The sequence below is a fragment of the Aphelocoma coerulescens genome, chromosome 1 (genome assembly GCF_041296385.1).
Source record: "Aphelocoma coerulescens isolate FSJ_1873_10779 chromosome 1, UR_Acoe_1.0, whole genome shotgun sequence".
In the NCBI taxonomy this organism is placed as follows: Eukaryota; Metazoa; Chordata; class Aves; order Passeriformes; family Corvidae; genus Aphelocoma; species Aphelocoma coerulescens.
In genome coordinates, this window is record NC_091013.1 from 103,388,828 (window position 1) to 103,413,305 (window position 24,478).

Consider the following 24,478-nt stretch of genomic DNA (forward strand, 5'->3'; position numbering starts at 1 on the left):
GGGTCAGTGTACACAGTACGTTTTCACACTGTGTTTGATTTCTGTAGTGGACGGGAGCTTCTCCCCAAAAAGTTAGACTACATTTCCAACACCCGTCAGCACAATCCCCAGGCAGCCACGCAAAAGCTGTTGGCCTCACACAGTCGCTTTGTGCCTATCAGCCCGTGAGCCACAGAAATTCTCAAATGAATTTCACATCCATGTGTTTGGTACGGTCCGCGAGGTGCAGGGCAGAGGACCGGGCAGGACACGGAACGTGGCGCAGACCCCAGCGTTATACTCGGCTACTTCTGCCAGCCGAGCTGTCTTTACGGGAAGCCGACGGGAAGCCGATGTGAAGCCGGCCGTGCTGTCGATGCTGGCCCGGTGAGGGCCTCTCCGCCACGCCTGGGCGAGGATTCCTACGGCAGCGGGCACCGCCCGGAGCTCCTGCGCATCCCCGCGCGGCGCCGCTGCCCGAACCCCCCTCTCCCGCTCAGGGGGCAGCGCCGGCCCGGCCCGTCCGCCCGCGGGCCGCGGGGGTGGCTCCCCGTGTTTACTGCCCCAGCAGGGGCTGCGCGGATGCGCTGTTGCCTCCCGCAACTTCTGGCTCGCCGTGCTGTGGCCTCTGAATGAAACCCGCCCAACTCGGCCGAGTAAGTTATCGGGGGGATGCTCGGGGTGCGCCGGGCCGAGCCGAGCCGAGCCGAGCCCGCACCCCCCTGCCCCGCGGCGCTGCCCAGGGCAGGCGTAGTTTACTCTCGCGGCGCTGCCCGGGCGGCCAATGGACAGCGGCTGCCGGCGTTGTGGTCGGCACGGCTCCGCGCTGCCCCGGGCAGCCCCCGCTCCCTGCCCCGCTCCGGCACCGCCGCCGGGGGCTCCGCGAACCCTGCGAGGGGCAGCGCGGCGATCTTTGTGTGAGTGTGTGCGGGGAGTGTGTGCGCCGGCAGCTCCCTCGCGGGCCGCGGGTGTAACGGCAGCGCTGAGTGGCCGGCGGGCCCGTCGCTCAGCGCGCCGGCCAATGGCGGGGCGTCTTATATCGCGGGGAGTGTTGTGGCGCTGCCCGGGTTGCATGGCTCTGTGTGGAGCCGCGTTCCGCGGGCGCCGAGGCGGAGGGGCTGCGCTGCGAGCCGCGTCCGGCCCAGCGGCGCGGTGCGCACCCCGCCGAGGTGAGTGCCCCCGCCCGCCGACCCGCATCGGGCGGGCGGAGATGAGCAGCGACAGGCAGGGAGGGAGACAGAGAGCGAGAGAGATAGGGAAAGGGGTGCCCTCGCCCCACACTTTACCCTCCGCGCCCCAGCGACGGGGCAGCCCCCCGCGCCCCTCCTGCGGCGCTGGCGGACGAGGAGGTGCGGAGCTTCCCCTGCCCGGCGCGGCGGCTGCCGCGGCTCCCAGTCACTTTTCCTCCCTCTTGCCAGCCCTGCCTTCGTTTTGAAAGTTTGGGCAGCAGAGGACGGGTGGGTTGGTGTCGCCAGCCCTCCGCTCGGCCGGGAGGGCAGGGGTGACTTGGGGGTGTTTGACGGGGAGGGGGCCAAGTGGATCGCAGAACAGCGCAGGGCATTTAAAACACCAGCGAGCCGAGCCCGAGAGGCGGCGGGGGTAGGCCAGCCAGTGCCAGGCTGCGTTTGAAACCAGGCACCTCTCGCCGCCACAGAGAGAGGCAAGAGCAGCGGCGGAGAGAGGAAGGGGAAGGAGGGCGAGGAGGAGGAGGGATGGCCACCGGCCGCCGCTCGGTGCGTGCCTCCGGGGGGACTTGACAGGGAAATCGCGGCAGACAGAAACGAAACTTCATCCCGAGGGGCGGCGAGGCGCGGGGGAGAGTGCGCGGATCGGTATCGGCTGCCGCCGGCCTGGGGGGCTCCGCGCCGCCGCCGCCGCGAGAAAGGGCGGGGGGGCATATAAAACCAGAGAGGGGGAAGCAGCCGATCCAGCGGCCGCACGGGGAGCAGGAGGAAAAACCCCGGCGCCGACCCCGACAACAACAGCGGCGGCCGGGCTCGGCCGGAGAGTTGGGCTGTGCGTTTTCCGGTAGTCATCGGCGATGCACCCGGGGCGGCGGCGGCCCCGGTGGGCAGCGGGGGGGCGGGCGGGCGGCCCTGCCGGAGTTTCGCGTGGATGCGGGATTATGTTGTGTCAATAAGTTTAAGGTGGAGAGGGAGAAAGGGAGGGAGGAAGGCGGGCGGGGGCCGGGGGGAGGCGGTGGCAGGCCTCGGCCGCGCGAAGTCCTATTTCTGAAGGTAAGTTGTGACATTGGGTGGTCGCGATGACAGAAAACTTGGCGAGGGGCGCCTTGGGGAGGGGGCGGCCGCCTCGGGGGGGCCTCTCCCGGCCGCCGGCAGCCGGATGGGTGCTCGGCTGTTATTTGCTGCTGCGAGATCGGGTCGCTGGTAAATTACAGAAAGCAGCCCTCCTCCTCCTCCTCCTCCCCCCGCTCCCCGCCAGGCGCTTCGCTCTTCCTCCTCTCGGGTTTATTTGCAATGTATGAAACTTGCATGGCTGTGAGGAGAGCCGATCCAGTGTGGGTTTGCGAGGAGGAGGAGGAGGACGGGGAAGGAAGGGTTGGAGGCAGGGGAAAAGGAGGCAGTCGTGTTAATCCCGGGCGCCGCACGGCAGCAGGTTTGCGTTAGGAATATCGGTGGCAGCCCGCTGCTGCCGCTGAATGAGGAAGGTAAAACGAAGCGATGCGAGAGCCACCGAGGCGACATGCACGGCGGCGGGGCGAGAGGCACCGGCAGGCGGCTGCCCGCCCCCTCCCTCCCTGCCTGCTGCCTCCTCCCTCCCTCCCCGCCGGGGCGGGGAAGGACCGTGCCCGGGTCTCCCCCGCTCGCCGCCAGCCGAGCTGGGGGGCCGCGGGGCTTTAACCGTGTGCGGGGCGGATTCGCCACTTTTTCCGGGGGAGGCCCGCGGTTAAAAGTTTTCTGCGGAGGTGAGTATGTGCGGGGAGGCCGGGGCGCCGCCAGGCCGGCGGTGGTCACTCGGGCCTGGGGCGCCGAAACCATTGCCCGTCCTGCTGGTGACACGTCCAAGTCCCGCAGCCCGGCGGGGCGGCGGAGGGGCCCGGCTCGGCCGCCGGGGCAGGGACGGGGTGCCGGTCTCCATGTGGGCTCTCCCGGCGGTGGCACCTCCTCCCCGGTGGCAGCGGCGGCGGCAGCAGCGGGATCATCGCCCGGGCCCGCGGGGAGGAGGAGGGGAGCAGCAGGGAGGTGTTTGCTGCCAGCCTGCCTCGCCGGAGCCCGCCGGGGAGGGCAGCTGGGAGGGCCGGGGAGCCCCCCGCGCCCCCTCTCCGCGCCGCCGCCCCTTCCCTGCGCGCCCGCCCGCCCCCAAAGGTGTTGTGCAGACTTTTCCCCCGGGAGGGTGAGATTTATGCGCTGCATTATTGCTCCTCTCCTCCCCCCTCAAAGCAAGATGGACTCTCTCTTCTCTCTCTCTCACTCTCTCCCTCTCTCTCGTTCTCTCCCCCTCTCCCTGTGTCTTGTCAGCCTTCAAGATCGACATTTTGTAACTAGGATGCAAACTTGATGGTGACCGGGGGCGGGGGGCGCGGTGGGGGAGACGGGAAAACCCTGGGTCACGGCGGTCTTTCTCCATATTTAATACCTTTTCTTTCCACCCCACCCCGGAGCCCGGATTCCGGTGGCCCTACACTTTGCACGGGCGGGGGTGGGCGGAGGGCGGGCGGCGGCTGCGAGCGCCGCTCCCCCCGCGGCGGCCGGGGGTCGCTCCCCGCGGGCTGCGGTGGCGGAGGGGCGGCTGGGCGGCCGCAGCGCTCCGGGCGGCTCGGCCGGGCTCTGCCGGGGGGCAGCGGGCATTACCTGAAACTGTGCTCCAGCCTTGCAGCCTTCGTCCGTCGCTCTGTCTGTCTCTCTTCCCGGGTGGATCTCGTACCTGCGGTCTGGCGGCTTATTCTTGTTGTTAATTTTTGCGTTGTTTGGCTTATCCACGCGCGGGGATTGATCGCTCACTTGTGTAAGTTCCCGGGGGTTATTGTTATGTATGCCTCCTTGCAGATGGTGGTCAACTTTCTGTCTTTTATTTTGATAATACATGCAAGTATTACTGTGTGTGCATGTAAATAATTACGTGATGTATCCCTGTGTGTATGTATATGTGTCTGTGCACGCTCATAAACATGCATCCGTGTGAGAGAGACAGACAGAGGAAAAATAACCCACCCTGCTGATGCACACTCAGATTATTTGCTCCATTTGCCCCCTCCTAATGCCCTTTAAAGATATGGTGCAGCTTTTGTTTGCTCCTTACGGTTTCCTGTGACTGTCATCTTGTTTTAATGACAACTTAGCTGAGGTGGGGGTGAGGAGGAAGCAAGTTTCAAGTTTTGGGATCTCCTCTTGTTGGCGATGTGGTGAGTTGCAATACTGTAAAATCATGGTGTGCTGATGATGTGCCTTTATTTGATACTTTATAGGTCACTATCACATGACAAAGGCTTTGAGACAGCTTCATCTTCGTCTGTCTGTAATTTCCATTTGCCTTCCTGGGTAAGTATGTAAACTGTACACATGGAAAAAGAGCTTGGTTGTTGTTGATAAGACAGTGGTTCTCGTGCTGCCACTTTTTATGAGGAAGATGCTTGTTCTGGTTTTAGTACTTCAGAAGACATGTCTTCTCCAGGTGCTAATAGCAATTGCTAGAATACAAAGTTTGTATGTAGAGGTGCATCCAAATAACCTGGGAATTAAGAGGCTGTGCATATTCAGAGCTCTCTTCACTTATCTTTTTTTCTTGTGTTTTTCTTTCCCTTAAAACTTTGTAAAGATAATCAGCTGACTGACTTAGGGCAAAAGTTTTAAACCAGAGTAACATTAGAATATGCAAAGTGCAACACACAGGTCGAAAATTTAATGAGCGTGTAAAGCCCTTTTAAAATTCAGTGGTAGAAAACTATGAGAATAAAAACTGAATAGGTAATTAGAAAACTCTGGAGGTCAAGAATCAGTGAGAAGTTTAGCAGAACTGTAATGCCGCTGCAACAGGAGTTCGTTCACTTTTAACATGTAAACTGAGAGCTAATTAGAATTCCATCCATGCTCTTTCTGTGTTACTGTTTTTTCTTTTGGCATTGATGAATGCAGATACCAATCAATTTGAAAGATGTGTCTTTGTGGCTAATTTACTGGTATTCCTAAGATTTCAGGTACGCAACAATAGTTTTTTTTAATCTGCATGCTGGGAAAAGTTATGATAACTTGAAGGGTATGACACTTTTTAAGCTGAAGTGGTAGTTTAAAGAAGAGGTTCTAAATTTTTGGGGTAACATTCATAGATGACATAAAATAAGTGGCACTTGGAGCACTTCTCATACGATTGCTCGTGGTGTCACTGACCTGCGTTTGGCCCAAAATGGGAAGTGGGAGGTAGCATTTCTTTTTGGCACTATTTTATAAATTAAAAACAAGACAAGACAAGTATTTGGGATAAGCTTAGTACTCATAAATGCAAATGATCAGTAACATACTCTTGACCTTTTGCAGGCAGTGTATAGCAGACTTAAGATAGGTGATGGTCCCAAACATGCTGACTCAAAAGGGGCTGTTGGGAGCAGCTGTTCTGGTGTGATGCTATGACCGCAGAGCTAGTGTTAAGGCTGGGATAACCACAGTGGGCAGTTGGTTTGAAGGGAGGATTCTACTGTTCTCCAGTTCCTGCAGATTTATGCCCAAATTTCAGGTTTTTGGATTTTGTGTGCAGTGTGATTGGTATGTGTAGGTGTCAGAGTATATACACCAAGTTCAATTACTGAAATTCTTCATGACAGGCTAGTTGCATAGAAGAATATTGCTTTTGGTTTTATGGCATTATTGACAAGGATCGTGTTCTGTGAAGAGTAATTGGTGCAATAATTTTTTCCAAGTGAAAACAGGTTTGGAAATTCAAAACTGGCAGATAGGGTTCAAAATGTTGATCAGGGGTGAATACAAATGTACTGATTTCTGAATTTAATTTTCTGTGTTTTCAGGTAAGAGTCAGATGAGAGTTCTGCAAGTGCTAAGGACATTTTCTTCATTTCGAGTAATAGTAAAGGATACTGAACAAGAATAGCTCAGAGACCTTGACTCAGGTCTTGAGTCACTATCTGGTTTTTAGTTTTGTTATGAAGTCTTTTGGATGCACGGAATGTTGATCTGGCAGTGAAGTGGTGATCCTAATCTTCCCACACTTGGAGAGGAGTGGACCTTGGTTTTGTGCATAGTGCTAAATGTATGTCAAGCCTGATGTTGAACTGGCTTGAACAAAGAAAAGGGCAGGGTATCTCTTTTACAAAAAAAGTGTAATAGGAGTTTTAGAGGAGAAGAAGAAATGCATTTCCTTGTAGCTTAAAAAAAAGGCAATAAAAATAATGTGCCTAGTTAAGGTGAGAATAGAGATTTCATTAGATTTTTCCATGACTTGAAACCCCCATTTGCTTTAGGGAGCTTTTATTTTGGCAAAAGGGAAGATTTCTTTTATTACACAGTTATCACTAAAGTAGCTGTTCATGAATGGATTTTAGTAATTCAGTCTTGATGTACAGGAGTTCTGGTCTTGCTTGGTGAGTGCCAGTGCAGGGCTGGTGTGTCACAAGATAGAAGGTGATGAGCTGCTTTAGCACGGGGCCTTGTAGATGCTTCAAAAATTGGCCCATGCTCTCAAAAGTTTTTTGCGCACTACTGTCCCTCTTGGCACAGCAAGCTGATAAGCCATGTCAAGCAGGCACGTAATTTAGCAGAAACGTAGCTGGTTTCTGTGTGGAGGTAAATTCAGAATAGTTAAGAAGCTTGCCCTTGACACTTTGGAGTTTTTTGGGGGCTACTTGCTGTAAGCCCATTGCCTGCAAAACTTCCATTGGCTTCAGCAGGAGGTTTATTTAGGAAAGGAGTGTAGGAGTGATGGTGAGAGGAATTTGTCCATATTTATTTTTCCCTTAAAGGAAGAAAACCTTTCTCTTTTATAGCTGTTGTGTGAATAATTAAAGATATTAAATGTCAGTTTTCCACATAAAATATCAGAGGTAATCACGCAATTATTTTATAATTAATGTTTTTCCTGTTCATCCAGAATGCTCTTAATACACTTTGTTCATAAATTAGTGGTTCCATAGCTGGTGATCCTGTAAGCATGTGAATGTCTTGAAGCAGATGACAAGTCTTGTTAAAATCACTGATACAATTGCATTCAGAGCTGAAAGTTTTTCCAGGTTGCTGCTGCTCGTGGTCTGTGGGCTGAGGATGCGCAGCGCCTCTGGAGCTCATGAACATGGCATTAGGCAGGGCAGTCTTCTGGCAGAGAGCTGGGGAAGGAGTGGTGTGAAGAGAGGAGATCTTGACCAAGTGAGCTGGTATGAGTTGCTCTTCCACCACGTGTGGTGGTGGAAAAAGTGCAGGTAAGGTAGATGAGACCTGTCGTGTGCAAGGCTCTGCTGTGGTGTGAAGTTTGTAAATGTACCTGCAATGAAATTTGGACACCTGGGAGGTGAGACACTGCTTCTCTTTCAACAGCATATGGCTTGTGTAGTGTTCAGATCCCCCTCTTTGTCTGAAGGCAGTTCCTTGGTGGAGGAAGGTACTATAAATTAAAACTGGAACTGAACTGAAACACTAATTTTTCAGTGTGTTGCAGTCTGTCTCTGAGCTCTGGCAAGTGATGTAGTCAAAACCAGAGGCGCTTTCCAAATTTTGGACCCAAGTCGGATTTCCTGTGCCTTGTTGTGGGGGATGGCCTGCTGTGGCCACCAGTGGAATCAGCAGCACTGCTGTGGCCTGCTGGTGGCTTCCAAGGTCTTTACCTTTAGAAGCACAGCCATATGTCCCTTTGTCAGAGTGACAGTACTTCCCTGTATCATTAAATCATATGGCGCCCGTATATTGGGACAGTTTTCATGAGTGATTTAAGTTTTTCAAAGTAGTATAGATACTGTTGCACCTTACTGTAAACTTAATAATTTATGTTTTCATTATTACTTAGGGGTCTATAAAGATGGATCAAACTTCTAATCATATGTATTTCAAAATACTCTTGAGTAGAAATAGGTAGAAGTCATCCTGCTGACTTCTGTAGTATTATTTCTTTTCCTTCTCCCTTTCCTGGGGTATTACTTCCAGAAGCTTTTTAGTTTTGTTTAATGTCAAAAGATTATTAGGGCTTACTTCCTTTCTATTATTTTGTTCTATTGTTTTAAGATCAATAATGATACAGTGTGTCTGTCTGAGAGCAGCGGGGTGAGTGTGGTACTGGTGGACATGGGAATTTCACAAAAGACTCCCTAGAGCTGTCACCCTTCTTGATAGTTTCAGAAGGGGTGAGATCTGAACCGACATAAGGATTACTCTGACTTTAAGAATGGCTTGATGGGCTGCTGTTCTGCATTGCTTGAAAAAGTAAAAAGCACGTACTGTTCTCGCAATAATAGTGATATTATTAATAATTGGCAGTTGTAGGCCTTGCCTTATTTATGTGCTTCTGTCCTGTCTGGTGAAGTACACAAGCCGTGCTGTAATCACACACCTCAAGATCAGGAACAATCATTTTTTTCCCCTGTTTTAGGCATCTGAGATAAAAAGCTGTGAAGGAGCGTAGGCTTGCCTGCAGTCACTTAGCAGGTTAGCATTAGGAGGGAATGGAATAAAATCTACATCTGAGTCCTTAGTTTTGTGTCCTTTCCTTTGGTGTATGCTACTGCTCTGAAGCTTTCTTAGTAAGAGCCTGTCTTGAGATGTGAGTAGTCTCACTGAATTCTGTGCCACTTGGACATCTTTTGCTAATACTCCACTTTCATTCATAATGCTGCTTCAAACAAAAAAAATCCCACCTTCAGAATGTTGTGATGTTACTGACTTAGTTCAGTTATATTTATTGACAAGACAGTGTAAAGTATGAGGAGAGCTTACTTAAGAGGTTTTGCCAGTAAACACAGTATTTAAATTGCTGTTTATGGCAGTATTTATTACCCCTATTTATTTAATACTAACTTCGTAAAGTTAATGCAAGGAATAAAATGATTCTTCATAGTGAGGTTTTTAAAATGTGATTAATGTGAAATAGTTCCTCACAATTAAATTATTTTTTCGTATTCATAATCTAATGCAGAATTACAACTGATTTTCTTATAAAACACGGAATGGACCGAAGCAACTACTTTGGCACTCCGGCAGTATTGTGATGAATAGGGTAACTTGCTTACTGAACTTTAATTTCTAGGGCAAGTAAACATATGTAAGATTTTCAGATTTGCTGTGTACTGGTGTTTTGTTACTTAAAATAAAAATTTGATGTGAAAATCAGAGTCGTATTTGAGGAGTAAAGCACACTTTGCTTAATGCCTGGGTGTAGACCTATTAATAGTATTCTCACAATGGTAGCAGCATTTTATTATTTCTAATATTTATAAATTTGATTACCTAAAAGATGAATCAACAAAGAGGAAGAGCATGGCTTTGACACTTTCAGTGTTTGTACTTTTTCCTTTATAGCACGCAAATGCATAATGTAATAGCAAGTCCTTATGAGCGTGGACGATTCAGCATGTGAAAATAAGCTAGCTTCAGGCATATCTGAGTACAAAGAAACCTAGTACAACCAAATTTCAATTTTTAGCAAGGGGAAGGAAAGTTAACAGGATTTTATGAGAGTACACTAAGAAAATCAGTTGCTTAGGAAGCATGGAATTTTTATTGTCAGAAATCTTCCACGTGGGTGTCTCTATATAAGAGATTTTATAAAATGTAGCAAATGCTGAAAGTAAGAAGCAGCATTTTATTGACCCTTAATGTCGCAGAGCCTCATTCAGCAAAGATAAAAATAATTCAGTGGACTTGCACAACATGGGATCTATGGAACTTAATGCAAGTGGAATCTGTCTTGACAAGAAGCTTATCAAGTCCTGTCTACACCTTCCCTTTTTGAGGGAAAGTGGGAAGGTGTCTTCCCTCTGGCTGTGTGGTGTTTTGTTTGGGGTTTTATGATATTTTTCTTTCTGAAAGGCATTATGTGTGTAGCAAATTGTCTGCTTTGAGACATTGTGGAGCCCCCCAACTGTGTTCCTGGCTGTGGGATCCCTCTCCCCTTATACACAGGTGTAGCAACAGGAAGATTTCTGCCACCTGCGCTCCAGGGAGGGGCTTCATCCTGTGCCTCTGAAACCCAGAGGTCCCCGTGACAGGGTCAGGCACACGCGTTAAAGGCCTGCTCCTTGGTTCTGTTGATGAGAACTGAGCTGGCCTGTTGCAGGATTCAGGTGAGGAGGTCCTGTGCTACTGGTGAGCTGGGTGAAGGATTGGTGACTGTACTATGCTGCTGAGTGTCAGGCAGTGCTTCAGTGCTTGATGGCTTTCAACCAATACCTTTCACTTCATTCCCCGATATGTTTTTTCTGCTGGCTACATAAGGACTTCTAAACTTAAGCCTTGTTAGAAGTTGTCTGTCTTTCTGTTTTGAGTATTTGTTTTTCATTTGTACTCGTGCCTTGCACAGATAAGAGTTACCCAGCAATGGCAATAGGGAAAGCATGTCACACAGTAATAGTCAGGATTGTCTCTCTTGCAGTAGAATAGTGCATTTTCCCTCCACAGCCTGTGTGTTCTTCTGTGCAACAAATAATTCTGAGTTTTTGTTTTTGTATGCAAGAGAATGCATTGTTTTGTGGCTGTCAAAGCAATATTTAAGAGTGACTTCACGAGAAATTTGGAGGCGAAGCTGGATAGAGAAGTCATTAGGTGAGAATGGAAGGGGAGTGAGGGAGGACTTGATTTCTTACCTCATTTCATCCTCTTCAGTGTGAAGTAACTCTTTTAAAATTACTGCAGCTGAAACATTATTTTCAGCAATAAAATCTGGCTGTGAAAGTTGGAAGGAACTGAGGTTTTCTTTGTCAGGCTGATGAAAAAGCCATTTTTGTGGTTGGCCGTGTTTGGGTTTGCTTTCCCTAAGTGGTGGTCTTTGAGCCACATCCTGCCTACAGTGAACTGAAGTTAGCAACATCATGCTGACTTATGGGGTGAAGTACAGGAACATCAATTCCTCTTGACCTAATGGCTGAAGAGCCCAATCCTGCAGTTACAGCTGTGCAGGTGGATTCCTGAACAAAATGCCAGAACCAGACCTGCATCAGCAATGTGCGCCCGTTTGCAAGTTTGCTGGCTGAAGTTCCTGGTGGCCTGTAATTCCTCAGGAAAGCTGCAAGTTTCACATTTTTCTTCATTATTGATGTGCAGATAGTTCTGCCAGTGTTGTGCACCTGTTGCACTCAGTGTTCAGCTCACAAGCTTACAGGCCATCCCTGACCTGATGGTGAGCCATGTAGGAAGAGTGGGGAATAGAGAGAGACATTGCTGAACCATGCCGAGTTCCTGTAAGTGAGAAGAGGGTGGAAGAGCGTGAAGTGTGAGAATGCCATTTGGTAGATGCTAAGTCTTCTGGCACATAAGCCATTTTGTTCAAGTATGTTTTGCTTCCCAAGTTGGCTGTCTGGCTAGGGAAAGAAAGCATTCTGATGTACTGTGAAGCGATGGTTAGAGATGATAGATTTGGAAAGAAGTAGCATTTTCACCTCCACTGTGTTGGTAAATCTGGCTTCAGGTGTTCTTTCTCTTTGCAAAAGTTTTCTTTATATCCAAATTTCATGTTGAATAGTGTAAACTTCCTGCCTGGCTCATTTCTAATCAGTGAGTGTTCCATGCCACAAACTTGTGAGTTTAGCTCTTGTTTGAAAATGTGTGTAATTCTTTTTCTTATTTAAGTTTCTTTGTTTGTATTCCCTCTAATTTGTTTGAGATGCTCTTTCATACATTGTGTTAAGATCAATCATCAAGCACTCATAATGTATTTTGAAACAAGTATGCAAAATTGCAGCATGATCCTGCACTGATTACAGAACTATAGCATATGAATTAATAAGAAAATAAAAACAGCATAATTAATTTCCAGCTGCTTTTGGAGAAACAGAGGTGTTTGTAAGGGGAAATTTGGTGTGTGCAAATTAGAAGAATGACAAAGCTGGTAGCAAATATATTAATGCAGGCAATTATTCACAATTTACTTCCTCTGTTGTATTGATTAAAAATGTGTTTTAGTGCTGAAAGAGTAAGCAGAAGCTCCGGTGCCATTCTGCTAAAACTGTTGGTCTAAGTAAAGAGTACAAGTGTCAGAAGTAGAGCAAGGGAAGGAAATTTTAAACTTTATTTCTTAGCATAGAAGACCTTAAATAAGGGAAGTGAATGACAGAAAACTAAGTGTAATGGTTGAATTTGTCCACTTCTCATTACTATGAGATTTCCATTAATATAAGAAAATTGCTTCTGTGTGTGTGTAAAACAATTTTTGAGTGTTAAGTATTTTCCTTGCATCTCTTGTATGTGGTTGTGCTCATCTGTCTTGCCACAGCACTGTGTACCAAAGCAGCAGGGGTAGATAAAGTCCATGGTTAAAAGTGACCCAGGCAGAAATCTCGCATGGTGGGGGTCCTCACCATCGTTTGGTCCTTCAGGGTCCTTTGGAGGAAGCTGTGGAAGGGATCTGGATACTCAGTTGCAGATTTTGAAATTACTTGATTTGCTGCTGCTCCGGGCTGGCCTGTTGTTCAGGTGAGAGCTCCAAACAAAGCTTTGCGTCTGTGTGCCTGTGAAGTCTTCCTGGTTTTTAATCAGCGAAGGAAGATCCTGCCCTCCTGAGAGATCTGTGTAGAGGAAATGGATTATTTATTTATATAGTGAAGTGGACTCTCGAGGATGTCCCTGTCAGGCTTTCTGTTTCACTGCGCCATGTGCTGTTGGGGCCGAAGTGAGTGAGAGGATGCTGGAGTGCAGGGAGGGAAGCACCTGAGGAAACTGACCAGATACTGTGTTTTGTCTAAGAAGTGTTCCGCTGGTTTCTCTGCCATGGCTGATCTGGTTTCTGCATGCAGTCTTGCTTTCCTGGATGGACCCACAGGGCTGCATTTGATGTTTACTGTTACTCTTCACAGAAAGAGGGAAGTCAAAACGGGAGGTGAGGCTGTCATCACAGACATTCCCCATGCAATGGGTTACATGAGAGAAGGGCACAATTCAGGTCTACAGTGGGGACAGTGTGTGTTTCTCTTATTCAAGGATCCTAAAGGGAAAAAAAAAATCTTTGAGTGGGGGATGGTGTTTGTGGAGCTCTAACAGGCTTTGCAGAGATTGAGGCAGGGCTGAAGGAGAGAGTGGGGGCAGGCATGTTGGAAGCAGGGAGGGTTTTATGCCTCGTATTCCTGGCCCTTGTGAGCCCCCGTGTATGTACGCTCACGTGTCTGCTGCCTTAAATTCCAGTTATACCTACTGAACTGATTGAAATCAGGATTTTGGTCAATAAACACTTGGTTTGAATTGGTGCTTGTAATCTCATTTTGCTTTGGTATTTTTGTTTTTTCAGAAGCAGTCTCTATTGGTAGACAACCATTTCAATATGTTGCTAAATATAGCCTTTACACTAAATTAGGCACTACTTTTTTTGTTGTTTCAGAGCAGGCACCGTATGCCTGCACACTTTCTAAGTGATTTCATGGCCTATGTGCATTTATCTAGATTACAACAGTTAAGAAAGTTTTTATTTAGGACATGACAAATTATGCCTTTTTTAAATTATGGCCTTTAAAAATATCCTACTTAATAAAATCACACTCATGCACAAACACACAAGTAGATGCAAATAGAGTTTGCACTTAAAATAAAAGTAAAGTATTATCCCTAATAAGGTAACTGATTCTGCTTAACCAAATGCAAGCTTTTAGAACCAGTAGAACTCAAACTTCTTTCTTTTCTCAGATGAGAGGGAAAACAAATGATCTTACTTTTTCAATTCCCAGTTAGTTTCCCAGCTTTACAGGACGTGCCATTAAGTAACATATGAAGCAAAGACTCTGCAGGTGCAATGGAAGGTACTAGTTTCAGGTAACTTAGTTCTAAACCTAATACTTGTTCTTCGTACTTCAGGGAAGACTTCCCTGTTGAGTATTTGAGCTTTGTTTACAGTTTTGACATCAAACATTTGCAATTTATTTTAATATAATATAAATTGAGTTACATAATGTTACAGTAGAATTTAACGTTGTTTCGTAATAATTTAAAGGCAAATTGCAATTAGGTATTTTTTTGTTAAAATACATCTAGCAACAATAACATCTAAAATGTGGATATGATTTCTTTGTTCAGAAAGAGTCCATTTGTAACAGTATCTGTTTCTGTTAAGAGGAATATATATTTTTTAGATGACTTTAGCATCTATTATCCAGTTCCTATTTTTAATAGCAGATGCCTTGGGCAGTATCTTCTGCCATTAAGGAATGCAGAGTAGCTCACTAGGTAACACTGTGGCCATATTAATCTTCTTTTTTTTTTTGTGGGTCCTAGACTCTTCTGTAGCTTCTAAAGGATAGAGATCAACAGATCTCTGTTTATACAGATATGTACTTAACATTAAAAAAAATTATTTTAAAATTGCTGTTACAAGCCTTCCTTTTGACTAAGTGGCATGTGAATGTGACTTTAATGGTTGAGGGGGTACTTTACAGCATGCATGAAGGAATCTAGCACTGCTGGTGAGAGAAAGCAAAACATGAAACCAAGTTGTTCCTGGTTGCTGCATGTATTGCTAATGTATTAGATGGAAAAGATATAAGGAAAAAATTGGTATATATGCCATAGCAACTCTGTGCCAGACAGGAATTCTAACCCCCACCCTACCAAAATATTAATAGCATCTGAGCAGTCAAAGAGCTTGATAACATGTATTGACTCTGCAGCTCCACTTGTTTTTTCTGCAGCAGGGGAACCGTATAGCAGTATTTGTGACCATTAAGGAATGCAGAGTTAGAGTTCAGGTAGGAGAAGGGTTGTGCTCAGCAATGCAGAGTGTGCCTGAGGCCTGATAATACAGTTACACAAACTGTGTACAAATTCAGTTTTGCCCCTGCCACCCAAAAAGGAGGAGTTACACACTTCAAGAAGTGGTTTTATGGCCTTCACTCCCTGGTGCAAACATAGGTTTCATGGTCCTGTCTTTGTCCTGTTTTTCTATATTCTTTTGTATGAATGTATAGGGTATTCAAAGTCTCAGCAGTAATTGTGACTAGTATAACTAAATATGAAAAGATAAGATTAGAAAGCTGAATAGAAATTAGAAGAAAATTGAAGCAAAGGTCAAAATGCTATTGCAGGTTGCAAATGTATAAAATGATCAATTTTTATAAAGAAATAAAAAGAAAACCTTCCTTAAAAAAACAAAACGGGAAAATTACTGAGTATTTCTCACTCTTAAGAGAACAAGCCAAAGTAAGATGAATCACTCATCCTGAAAGGGTCGTCATTTTCATTTTCACTATGTTTGATTCAAGATCAGTAAGAAAATATAGTAGTCACATATTTAGGCAACTTTTTTAATAGGAGCTATTTATTGCTGAAGCATTCAGGTTTTTAACTGCCCTAAAACAATTAGCTTTTGTTTAACATAAGGATTTCAGCAGAATGCTTTGCTTCTCACCCTCTGTGCTGCTCTTGTGGCACCCCACCTGGAGAACTGCATCCAGCTCTGGGATCCCCAGTAAAATAAAGGCATGGACCTGTTGGAGCAAGTCCAGAGGAGGGCCATGCAATTGATCAGAGGGCTGCAGCACCTGTCCTTTGAGGATAGGCAGAGAGAGTTGGAATTTTTCAACTTGGAGAAGACATGGCTCCGGGAGGACCTCCTAGTAGCCTTCCAGTACCTCATGTGGCCTATGAGAGAGATGGAGAGGGACTTTTCACAAGAGCAGGTAGTGACAGGACAAGGGGGAATGGCTTCAAACTGAGAGAGAATAGATTTAGATTAGATATTAGGAAGAAATTCTTTACTGTGATGGGACAGCTGCACAGGCTGCCCAGAGAAGTTGTGGCTGCCCCATCCCTGGAAGTGTTCAAGGCCAGACTGGATGGGGCTTGAGCAACCTGGTCTAGTGGAAGGTGTCCCTGCCCATGGCCGAGGAGTTCAAATTAGGTCATCTTTAAGATTCCTTCCAACCCAGACCATTCTGTGATTCTACAATGTGTCTGATTTTATAATTACTGCATTTTCATAGGATTGAATTATTCTTGTCCTAACTTGCTTCTTCCCCCCACATTCCCCCTTAGACATGTGAAATGTTGAGGCTTTCCTTCCTTTCAGAAAATAAGTATTGGAGCCAAGATTTTATCAGGAGAATTGGTATCTTTGACAGTGTTCTGTCTGAAATGTCTCAGAGAAACCTGTTACTCTGCATGTGCTTAGCAATGTTTTCCTGCTAGGTTACATTGAAATGGGCTACTGGTCAGGCTAAAAAATCTGGATGTAAAATTCACTTTGGTCTGAAATCAGAATTGATGTGAGCTTGTGTAATTTCACTGAGGCTGCTGAACAGAATTTGGTTGTGTTAGTCTGGGGGATCGTGGCAAAACCGGCTAGGAGCAGTGTGTGTTTAAAACATTGCTGTAACTACATCGGTAGCACTTGATCAGAAGAATGAGACACCCTCACTCCTTTTTATTTTTGCTGGAGGGCAGGGGAAGAGGTGGCAGTCGGTGATGGTGGTGGTGGTGTCCCATCACTGCAGTTAAGACTTGCTTTTTTCCCTTTCTTTGGAGAGTTAGTCAGATAGATTAACTTAGTGAAATAATCAACCAGCAGTCCATATTTAGATGATGGGCCAGTTTTTTTTTTTTTGGAACAGTTTTAAACTGAGGAACCAGAAGCATTTCTGCTAGTGCTGAACCAAAGTAGTGTCTCTGCCAAGCAGTCTGCTTTCATGGTGGCCCTAGCCAAGCATAGAGGGAGTGGAAAAGCAGGTGCACTGTTTTAGCCTGAGCACTCCAAGTTTGTGTAAGGTAAACTGCAGAGGAATGTCCTTTGCAAAGTATCATACATGTTATGCACTGTCTGCAAAACAGATTTTGTCACTTCCCCAAGTACTGCTTCTCCCACACACCAAAAGTGATGGGGGCAGCTTACCATATGTGTGATTCCCCCATCTCCCATCCAAAAACGAGCTATACTGTTGCCCAGGAGCTGCACCCCATTAGGTGTAATCACTGTCATGCTGAGTTCAGTGAGAACTTTGTTATACACTTCAATGGAAATAAATTTTGACTTGTAAGAAAATCTTCATGGATCTCACTGAAGTTTCTTGAAGGATCATCTGTACTTACCAGTATAATGACACTGGTGATTGGCGTGAATTTCCCAGTTTTACAAATGTGATTGAAATGTGCGGTAGCCTTAAAATAAAGGTAGAGTATGCCATGACATCCTTTTCAGCTATGGAGACCAAATAAAGCAGTTTCTCCATTTACAAACTTGGAATGGTTATGGCTTCTTCCCGTGTTAAGTGTTGTGCAGTCTCTGGAAGAAAAACTTGGTAGTGAGTAGCAGGGCAGAAAGTTGAGAAGAGTCATCCACAGTTGTTAGTTGGGGTTTTTTGTTAGCCGTGTCATAGGGTAAAATGGCAGTTGCATTAATTGTAGTTGTGTTATAATACTTGGGGAAAATTCTACACTGAGGCTCAGGTTTTGTTTGATTATGAAGATCTAGAAAAAGATGGCCTGCTTCTTTCTCTGGAGAGAGAATCTCAGGTTCATCCTACCAGAGAATCAAAACAATTAACTTTCTAAACAGATGTATAAACAAAATCTTTTAAGAGTGTGTGTTGTAGATTACAGGTAGTATTGTCATTTATATATAACATATTTTGTTAAACAGCATGTTTTTAGGGTATAATAACACTTTGCTCTTCTGTTGTGTGCTTTTGCAGGCATCAACTAACTACATTTTACAAACATTTCAGAACCAGTGCTCCCCACCTCCATTTTGCAGATTGCAGAGTAGACTCAGGGATGTTCAGGTAAGACCAGATGACTGGTGGCAGAATAAAGTACAGAATTCATAAACTTCCTGCAAGTTTTTACGTGACTGTTAAACTTACTATACCAACTACCTCTTTGTTACTCGAATACCTGCCCTATGCACATTACTTTCCCATATTGGAAGGTGAAAAAATGGTGGTGAACTGTTACCTGTCGATTTGTAGATTACTGGTTAAGTAACTGTGATCTTACAGACTTGAGAAATCTGTTAGCATCCAAGTTCAGTTGAGGATTCTTCTTCGACATCTAAGAGCTTGTGCCGCCTGATAGGAAAATATCCTTGCAGGTCAGAGCTTTTGGGCCTGGTCTTTTGTTCTTCCACACCAAGGTCTCTTCTTAATGTAATGCTGTGTGAATATTGCCATCTGTTCTTCCTAAGTCTCTGAAAATGACTTTTTCAAAGATGCATGGGTATGTTTTGTTTGTTGTACAAGATGTGTGAAGGTGATAGAAACATATTTATGCTGGTTCTAAGAATGACCTAAAATGTCCTATTGCTCAGAAGGACTTCATAAAGTCAGGCTTTGTCTCTACCTACATATTTCAGTGTGTTCACCTCTTCAGCCAGAGCTTCTTGCTCTAAGGATTGACACAAGTGGCCTGGAAGGAGGTCAGCATTGTGGCAGTGTGGGGTTTTGTGGGGTACTTTGTAATTCAGGTCCCAAGTTGGAACTTGAAGTTTCATATTAGGTCAGTAACAAGCAAACCTAGTGACTGTCTTTCAGAGCAGATTAGACTGAGAATCCATGGATCTTGTGCTTTTGTTTCTTAGACTAGTACAGTTCAGAACTGTGGCCTTGTGTGCACCTAGGGTTTTAAATAACTTCTGTTTTCTCAGTTGGTACACAGTCTTGATCATACAAGAATCTGATTTACAGAAAATTCTTAATATCTTGTTCACCTTCTGGTTTCAAATCCAACTATCTGTATGCTATACTGTGAATCTGTAGATCCCAAGGGAGTTATCCCCTATCCTTGCTCTACAGTTCCAGCCAGCGCTGGTTTTTTAACTGCTGACCTTTTTTTAAATGTGAACAAACTTGCATCTTTTGGACTGAGTTTTTTCCTCTGTTGGGCTTATCCTTACGACAGGGGCCTTGCAGAGTTTTTATCTGAGAGAGATGAGAAACATATTTTTATTCTAGTAATTCTGTCTGCAAGAAAAAACCCCAAAACAATTGAAAAACAAATTCTAAAAAAGAACCCCAACAAAACAAAAAAAAAGGGAAAACAGCCTATAGGTTTTAAGGAGCTTGGCTTGAGGAATGCTGGTCCTGCTTGTCGTCCAAAGAACTGATTTTTATTTCACAAATACAAAAGTTTTTTGTTTCATTCATTTTTAAGAATTGTGCTTCAGTTGTGGAGAGCACAAAGATCTTTATATACTTGATTATTTTAGGGCCCATTACTGCAATGCCTCTGTCATAGCAGTCTCCTTGAGCTACTGCAGTTGCAGAATTGAAGCTGTACATGCAGCTAATCTTACAGGGGCCTGATCCTGCTCTGAGACATTTTGGCACAGATTCTTGGGCACGTGCACAGTTCTGGGTAAGCTCTTGTGGCTTGGCATCAATGAAACAATGGTGAAGATGGATCTGATTGTGTATTCTGGTTTATGAATCAGCGAGGTTCCTCTTGGAAATCTCATAAAGCAGGCTATGTACAGAAGTTTGTAAGTTCTGTGACCTGGGTCATTTTTAGAGGTGTTTCTCAAGAAATAAGACAATTAGATTCAGAACTTTTCCTTATTTCTCCTTAAAATGTAAGGCTAAACAGTTGACAATGAAAGTAGATCAATAAGAATATAGATAAAATAAAAAACAGGAGTAAGTGGCCCATTAGTGTTTGTTTTGTTTTGTGGGTTTTTGTTTGTTTTTAAATACTTCTTTCTTCAGTAAGTACATGAATAAAGTAATTAATTTATATAACTTCTTGGAAAGTTCCCTCAACAAAGGTTGGCAAAAGTCAAATAATGTTTTTGTAAAAAAATAAATATTCTGAGAAAATGTAAAACAAATTTTATCCTGACAGCTTGGGAGTAGTAGTCTCAGATGGGAACCAGGCTCAAGCCATGTCGTGACTCTTCCTTGACCTGGACCAGATGTTTCTGTCTCCTTGGAGAACTCACAACTTCAAGCAAAGTTAATGCTGGTCAGTTTTTGCTGCTGGTGTTCAGAATACTGTGCAATACTTTGAGGAAGAACTGAAAAATCATCAGGTACTTTCCAGACTGCTGCTGCTTGAGAGTCCTGTTTTGTCAGGTCGAGCTGAGCTGCACTTACCAAGGAGAGGATGTCTAGTCAGGGTATGAGAAGTGTATTTATGCTTCCACTGGTTTCAAAGCATCCTGAAGAATAAGGTACTAGCTCAACACTCTGGTACTGCAATTAGACTGCCATGGACATGTAGACATGCAAAAAGTTAGCTCAGAGATCTTCCTGCTGGATTAGTAACACTGCAGAATATAGGAGTAGTAGAGAAATAAAATGAAAATAAAAAGATATGGCAGGATATGATTCACTTGCATCAAGTGAAATTTCTTGCAAGGTCCTAGTATTTATTTCTTATGCTTTATGTTGTTACTGAGACCTGCAGTGGGTGTTGGATCTCATCCATTCTGTTGCTAGAGCATGCTATTTCTTTTTCTCTGTAGCCAAGGACTGAAGGTGGCTCTTAGATACATGTCTGCAGTTACAGTGAGACTGACATAACATCAGGGCACTCCAGAGCAGGGAAAAATCTGAAGCAAATAAGCTGTGGGTAAGGAGGTGTCTGTACTCTGAACACCCACAGTGAGGTATAGTGGTGCATGTCCTGTCCTTGCAAGGTGCTGCCTCTCTTGGGGTCAGGTAGAATATGCCCTGCAGTTCTGATTCCCTCATGATCCAGACTGCTGACTCTTCTAGAGCTCCCTACCAGTTTGTCTGTCTGGATTTCCTGTAGTGGAGATTAGGATGGGTAAGGACAGCTGTGAGAGGAATGTTTTGGTGCCTTCCTGACAGTCAGGACACAGACATACCTTAGTCTGGGAGAGATTCTCAGTGTTGGAGCAGAGGTGTGGTCAGAGATTGTCATGGACACCTATGAGCTTTGCCTTGTAACTTAATTGTGTGGCTACTAGGACCTTATGAATATATTAAGAAGAGATAAGGGGTTGTGTGTGAGGGAATATGATGGCTGTCAGAGACAACCTCACTTCTGAAGTTACATAGGATGCTAGTGAGATCCTGAAACTTTTTATTTAAGAACATACAATTTATGTTCCTTAGGTGTGCTGTGCCAGTTGATTCATAGCCTGACATTTTGTTACTGTTTCAGTCTTGAGCAAAAATTCATTCTGTTTATGGATTAAAAAAGACTATATTGCTGTATTTCCTTTGGCTGGGGATCTGTAATTATTGTTCTTGAGTCAATTTATGAACTACCAAGGCCTTTAGTAGAGATGATTTGCTTTTGACATCAGGAAGAACTGTTCCTGTTTCAAGTGCGTTGACAGTCTTTTCTCTAGCAGAAGGAAGTTCCAAGGAGTTAAGTTTGCTGCAGTTGGCATCAAGTACACAGCATGATAGATCTCCCTAGTTCACTGAAGCAGTTGTGGGATGATGAAGGGGGAAGAAGTGCTCCCTAACTGCTCTTGCATTTTTGTGCATCTGTAACAAATCACTCGAGTCCAAGAATAGACAGGAGCAGGTTCATTGAGGCTGTTGATCAGGTTCATGGAGTAGCATCATCTGCAATTTTCTGTGCTCTTTCAGTTTTGATATCTGGAGCAGCAGAGTTTTGGCTTAAACAAAAAGAGAACCTCATCCCTTTCCAGTGATTGCAGCTGCTGTGATCTTTTGTGTCTCCACAAAGTGGGTGTGACAAGTTACCTGTCAGAGGGGCAGTAGACAACATGTAAGACCCAAGGATGAGGATCCATGCATCTTCACCTTCTTGTTACTATGGTGAAAAAGTTTTTCCATTCCAATTGTCTTACTCTTCTTTGGAGAACTTGAATCATTCATTAAGTTGGCCATATAGGATAGAGGTGGAGATTGGATGAGGAGAGGAAAAACATAAAACAAGAAGTCAAATTGGAGTTTAAAAGTAAATACATGGAATCAGATCTTTTGGGAGAACTAGACATGTTATCACCATATTAAAAGTTAAGCATATGCATAATTCTTATGAGACTGAGGTTATTATTTGGTTTCAAAATTGCACTGGAATGCAAGGATTTTCAGTCTAAATTTGGATTATTTCTGTGTAGAATATCTTTCAAATATGTGAAATTTGCTAGTGGTGACAAGTATTTGATCATAATGTTATTTTAAACTTGGACGCATCAGCTTCCAAAACTTAGGATTCTTGACAGATATTTAAATATTTAAAACACCCTCCATAAGATTACTAAATCCAGCAGTTCAACTATATAAACAATGCTAGGGATAATGAACCAGAAAATATTCAAAATGGCATACCCTCTCCATAAATATTTCTCTCTTATTTTAACATTCACCAGGGTGAATCACAAGAAAAGTAACTCCCAAATGTTAATTTTTTTTTTTTAACTCACTAGTTTACTGATGATCCAAGCTTTCAGGGAAACCCATGAAGTCCCACAAGGTGGCAGGAGCTAACTGTTCTATACTAGACCACTACATGGTCTGAAGGAAAATAAAGGTAACTTATTTTAAAGTTTTATTTTTATATATATATATATAACTTATTATAAAGGTAACTGATTTTGCTAGTGGTATGCATTCAGATCATAAGCCAGTTAGGCCAAAATTTCAAAACCCCACCTATGTGTTTCTTAAACTTCTGAATAATTTTGGCAAATGAAGAAGATTCTGTCCTCAAGAATCTTACTTCCAGACAGAAAATTCAAGCTTTCTTACTTTGTCAACAAAACAGGACCTTTATTTTCAGTAGGTGGTGGTAATTTGCTTATAATGTGCGATGTCACTGTGAATGGAGAATAGGGGTAAATCCATTCAGGAACTTCATGGTGGATGAGGTTCACAGTTTAACAAACTGGCAGTGAGCATCTCTAACTTGCAAACTCATGTTCACTCTGTGGTAATGCTGATCATGAGGTGGGACACAGGGCTGAGGAGCTGCCAAAGTGAAGGAATTCTCTGCTGCTTCAGTGAAGCTGAATAGATACTTGGAAACTGAAGAATCAAAATGTCATTAAAAGTATTGGGGGATTATTGACAATAATTGAAGTAGCTTATCCTAACTAGTGAGACTGTGTAGGCTAGTGTATAGAACATAAGGCTGAAACTTTTATATTTTCTTTTCCCAGTGCCCCAGTCTTTATTTAGGCTGCTGGAGTTCTTGTTGCACTTTCCTTGCTTTTGTTTCTGTGTACCTGCTGATGGTCAGTACTTTCCTGAAACATTCTGTGAAAGATGTAAAGCACTGCAAAAGAGCAAGGGGGTTAATCAAGTATGTCTCCTCAAAAGCATGATTTGAGACCTGTGGTTATATCCCCATGCTTGCTTAACCTTGCACTTTGAGTTCCAAGTCTCATTTTTAAAAAATCTCTCTGGCCTGCCTTAGAAATCCATGGACTTGAGGGTTTTAGATGGCAGAAGTAACACTGGAAGAAGCAGTAATAAGATGAAGTGATTATCTCTGATTCAGTGGACCACAAAGTGTTGGTTGGAGACTTGTGAATCTCTTTGATTTGTGTTACAAGATTTTACTTTAAATCAGCTAATGTTCATTTTTGGTTTTTTTGAATGAGAGGACAAATATGTATATTAGCCAGGTATCTTTGGGAACATGAACACTGCTGTTTATGTGGACAGACAATCCAATTCAGTAGGACTAAGGTGAAACTGAGATTAGGTAGCTTTCTTAATCAGTAGACAGATACTAGGAGTAAAAATAATTCAACTCTCATAAGAAATTTTTTTCCATGCTTCTTGGTGTCAATTACTTGTCCTTATGATGTAGGAAAAGATTCTAAGCCTGTGTTATGGGGATATCTGTAATAGCAGTATAAGGTGAATGAAGTGAAAATCCTTCTATGCCTGTATATGAAATAGTATTGATGGAAGGAACTTGCTACACAATTGATTTTAAGTGTTCTTGATTTACAGAACTGTTGCACTAGTGTGTGTTGTCCAGTAAAATACCTACACCCCACTAGTGACAGGGGTGATGGGAGGAGATAGAGATGAGTGTTCTCAGCAGCTGCCAAAAAGAAGCAGCATAAGCCATTCTCCTGCCAAAATATGTGAGCTTCAGAAACATTTCTTTTTATACCCCTATTTGTAGGAATGCTTGAAATTTAGAAAAATCTTTGGGTTTAGAGCTGACCTGAGTAATTTTACTGGCTGTACTCAGATGATAACAGAATTTTCACTTTGAAATTCTAAGCATTTCCAATGGTGACACCTTTCATTTGCCTCTAATTTGAAAGAAATTCTAGTTCTTACATAAACATCCTAAAATAATGGTTAGAAAGTAATTATCAATGATTTGGCATTTGATGAGTATACTACTCGAATTTGTTCAATGCAGTTGAAAAGGTGCATGATTTACAGAGTTATATACCAGTAGGATCAGGACTCTCAGCTGTGGATTATTAAGTAATTGTTGCTTATTGGAGCAAGCTCAGCTAT

General features: G+C 44.2%; 1 protein-coding gene across 13 annotated transcripts in view; it reads left to right on the forward strand.

The window, feature by feature from the left end:
* Positions 1 to 1,060: 1,060 nt before the first annotated feature.
* BBX (BBX high mobility group box domain containing) overlaps positions 1,061 to 24,478 on the forward strand; it is a 153,462-nt gene continuing 130,044 nt past the window's right edge. For 6 of the 13 annotated variants that reach the window (XM_069022140.1, XM_069022250.1, XM_069022219.1 and 3 more), the window contains exons 1-2: positions 1,061 to 1,148; positions 4,406 to 4,478. The gene's annotated coding sequence lies outside the window, so the exon portion shown is untranslated. Of the gene's footprint in view, positions 1,149 to 1,636; positions 1,713 to 1,965; positions 2,008 to 3,797; positions 3,946 to 4,405; positions 4,479 to 10,198; positions 10,211 to 17,757; positions 17,837 to 24,478 lie in introns of those variants that run through there. The other 7 variants (XM_069022289.1, XM_069022268.1, XM_069022166.1 and 4 more) reach the window with 7 other exon arrangements.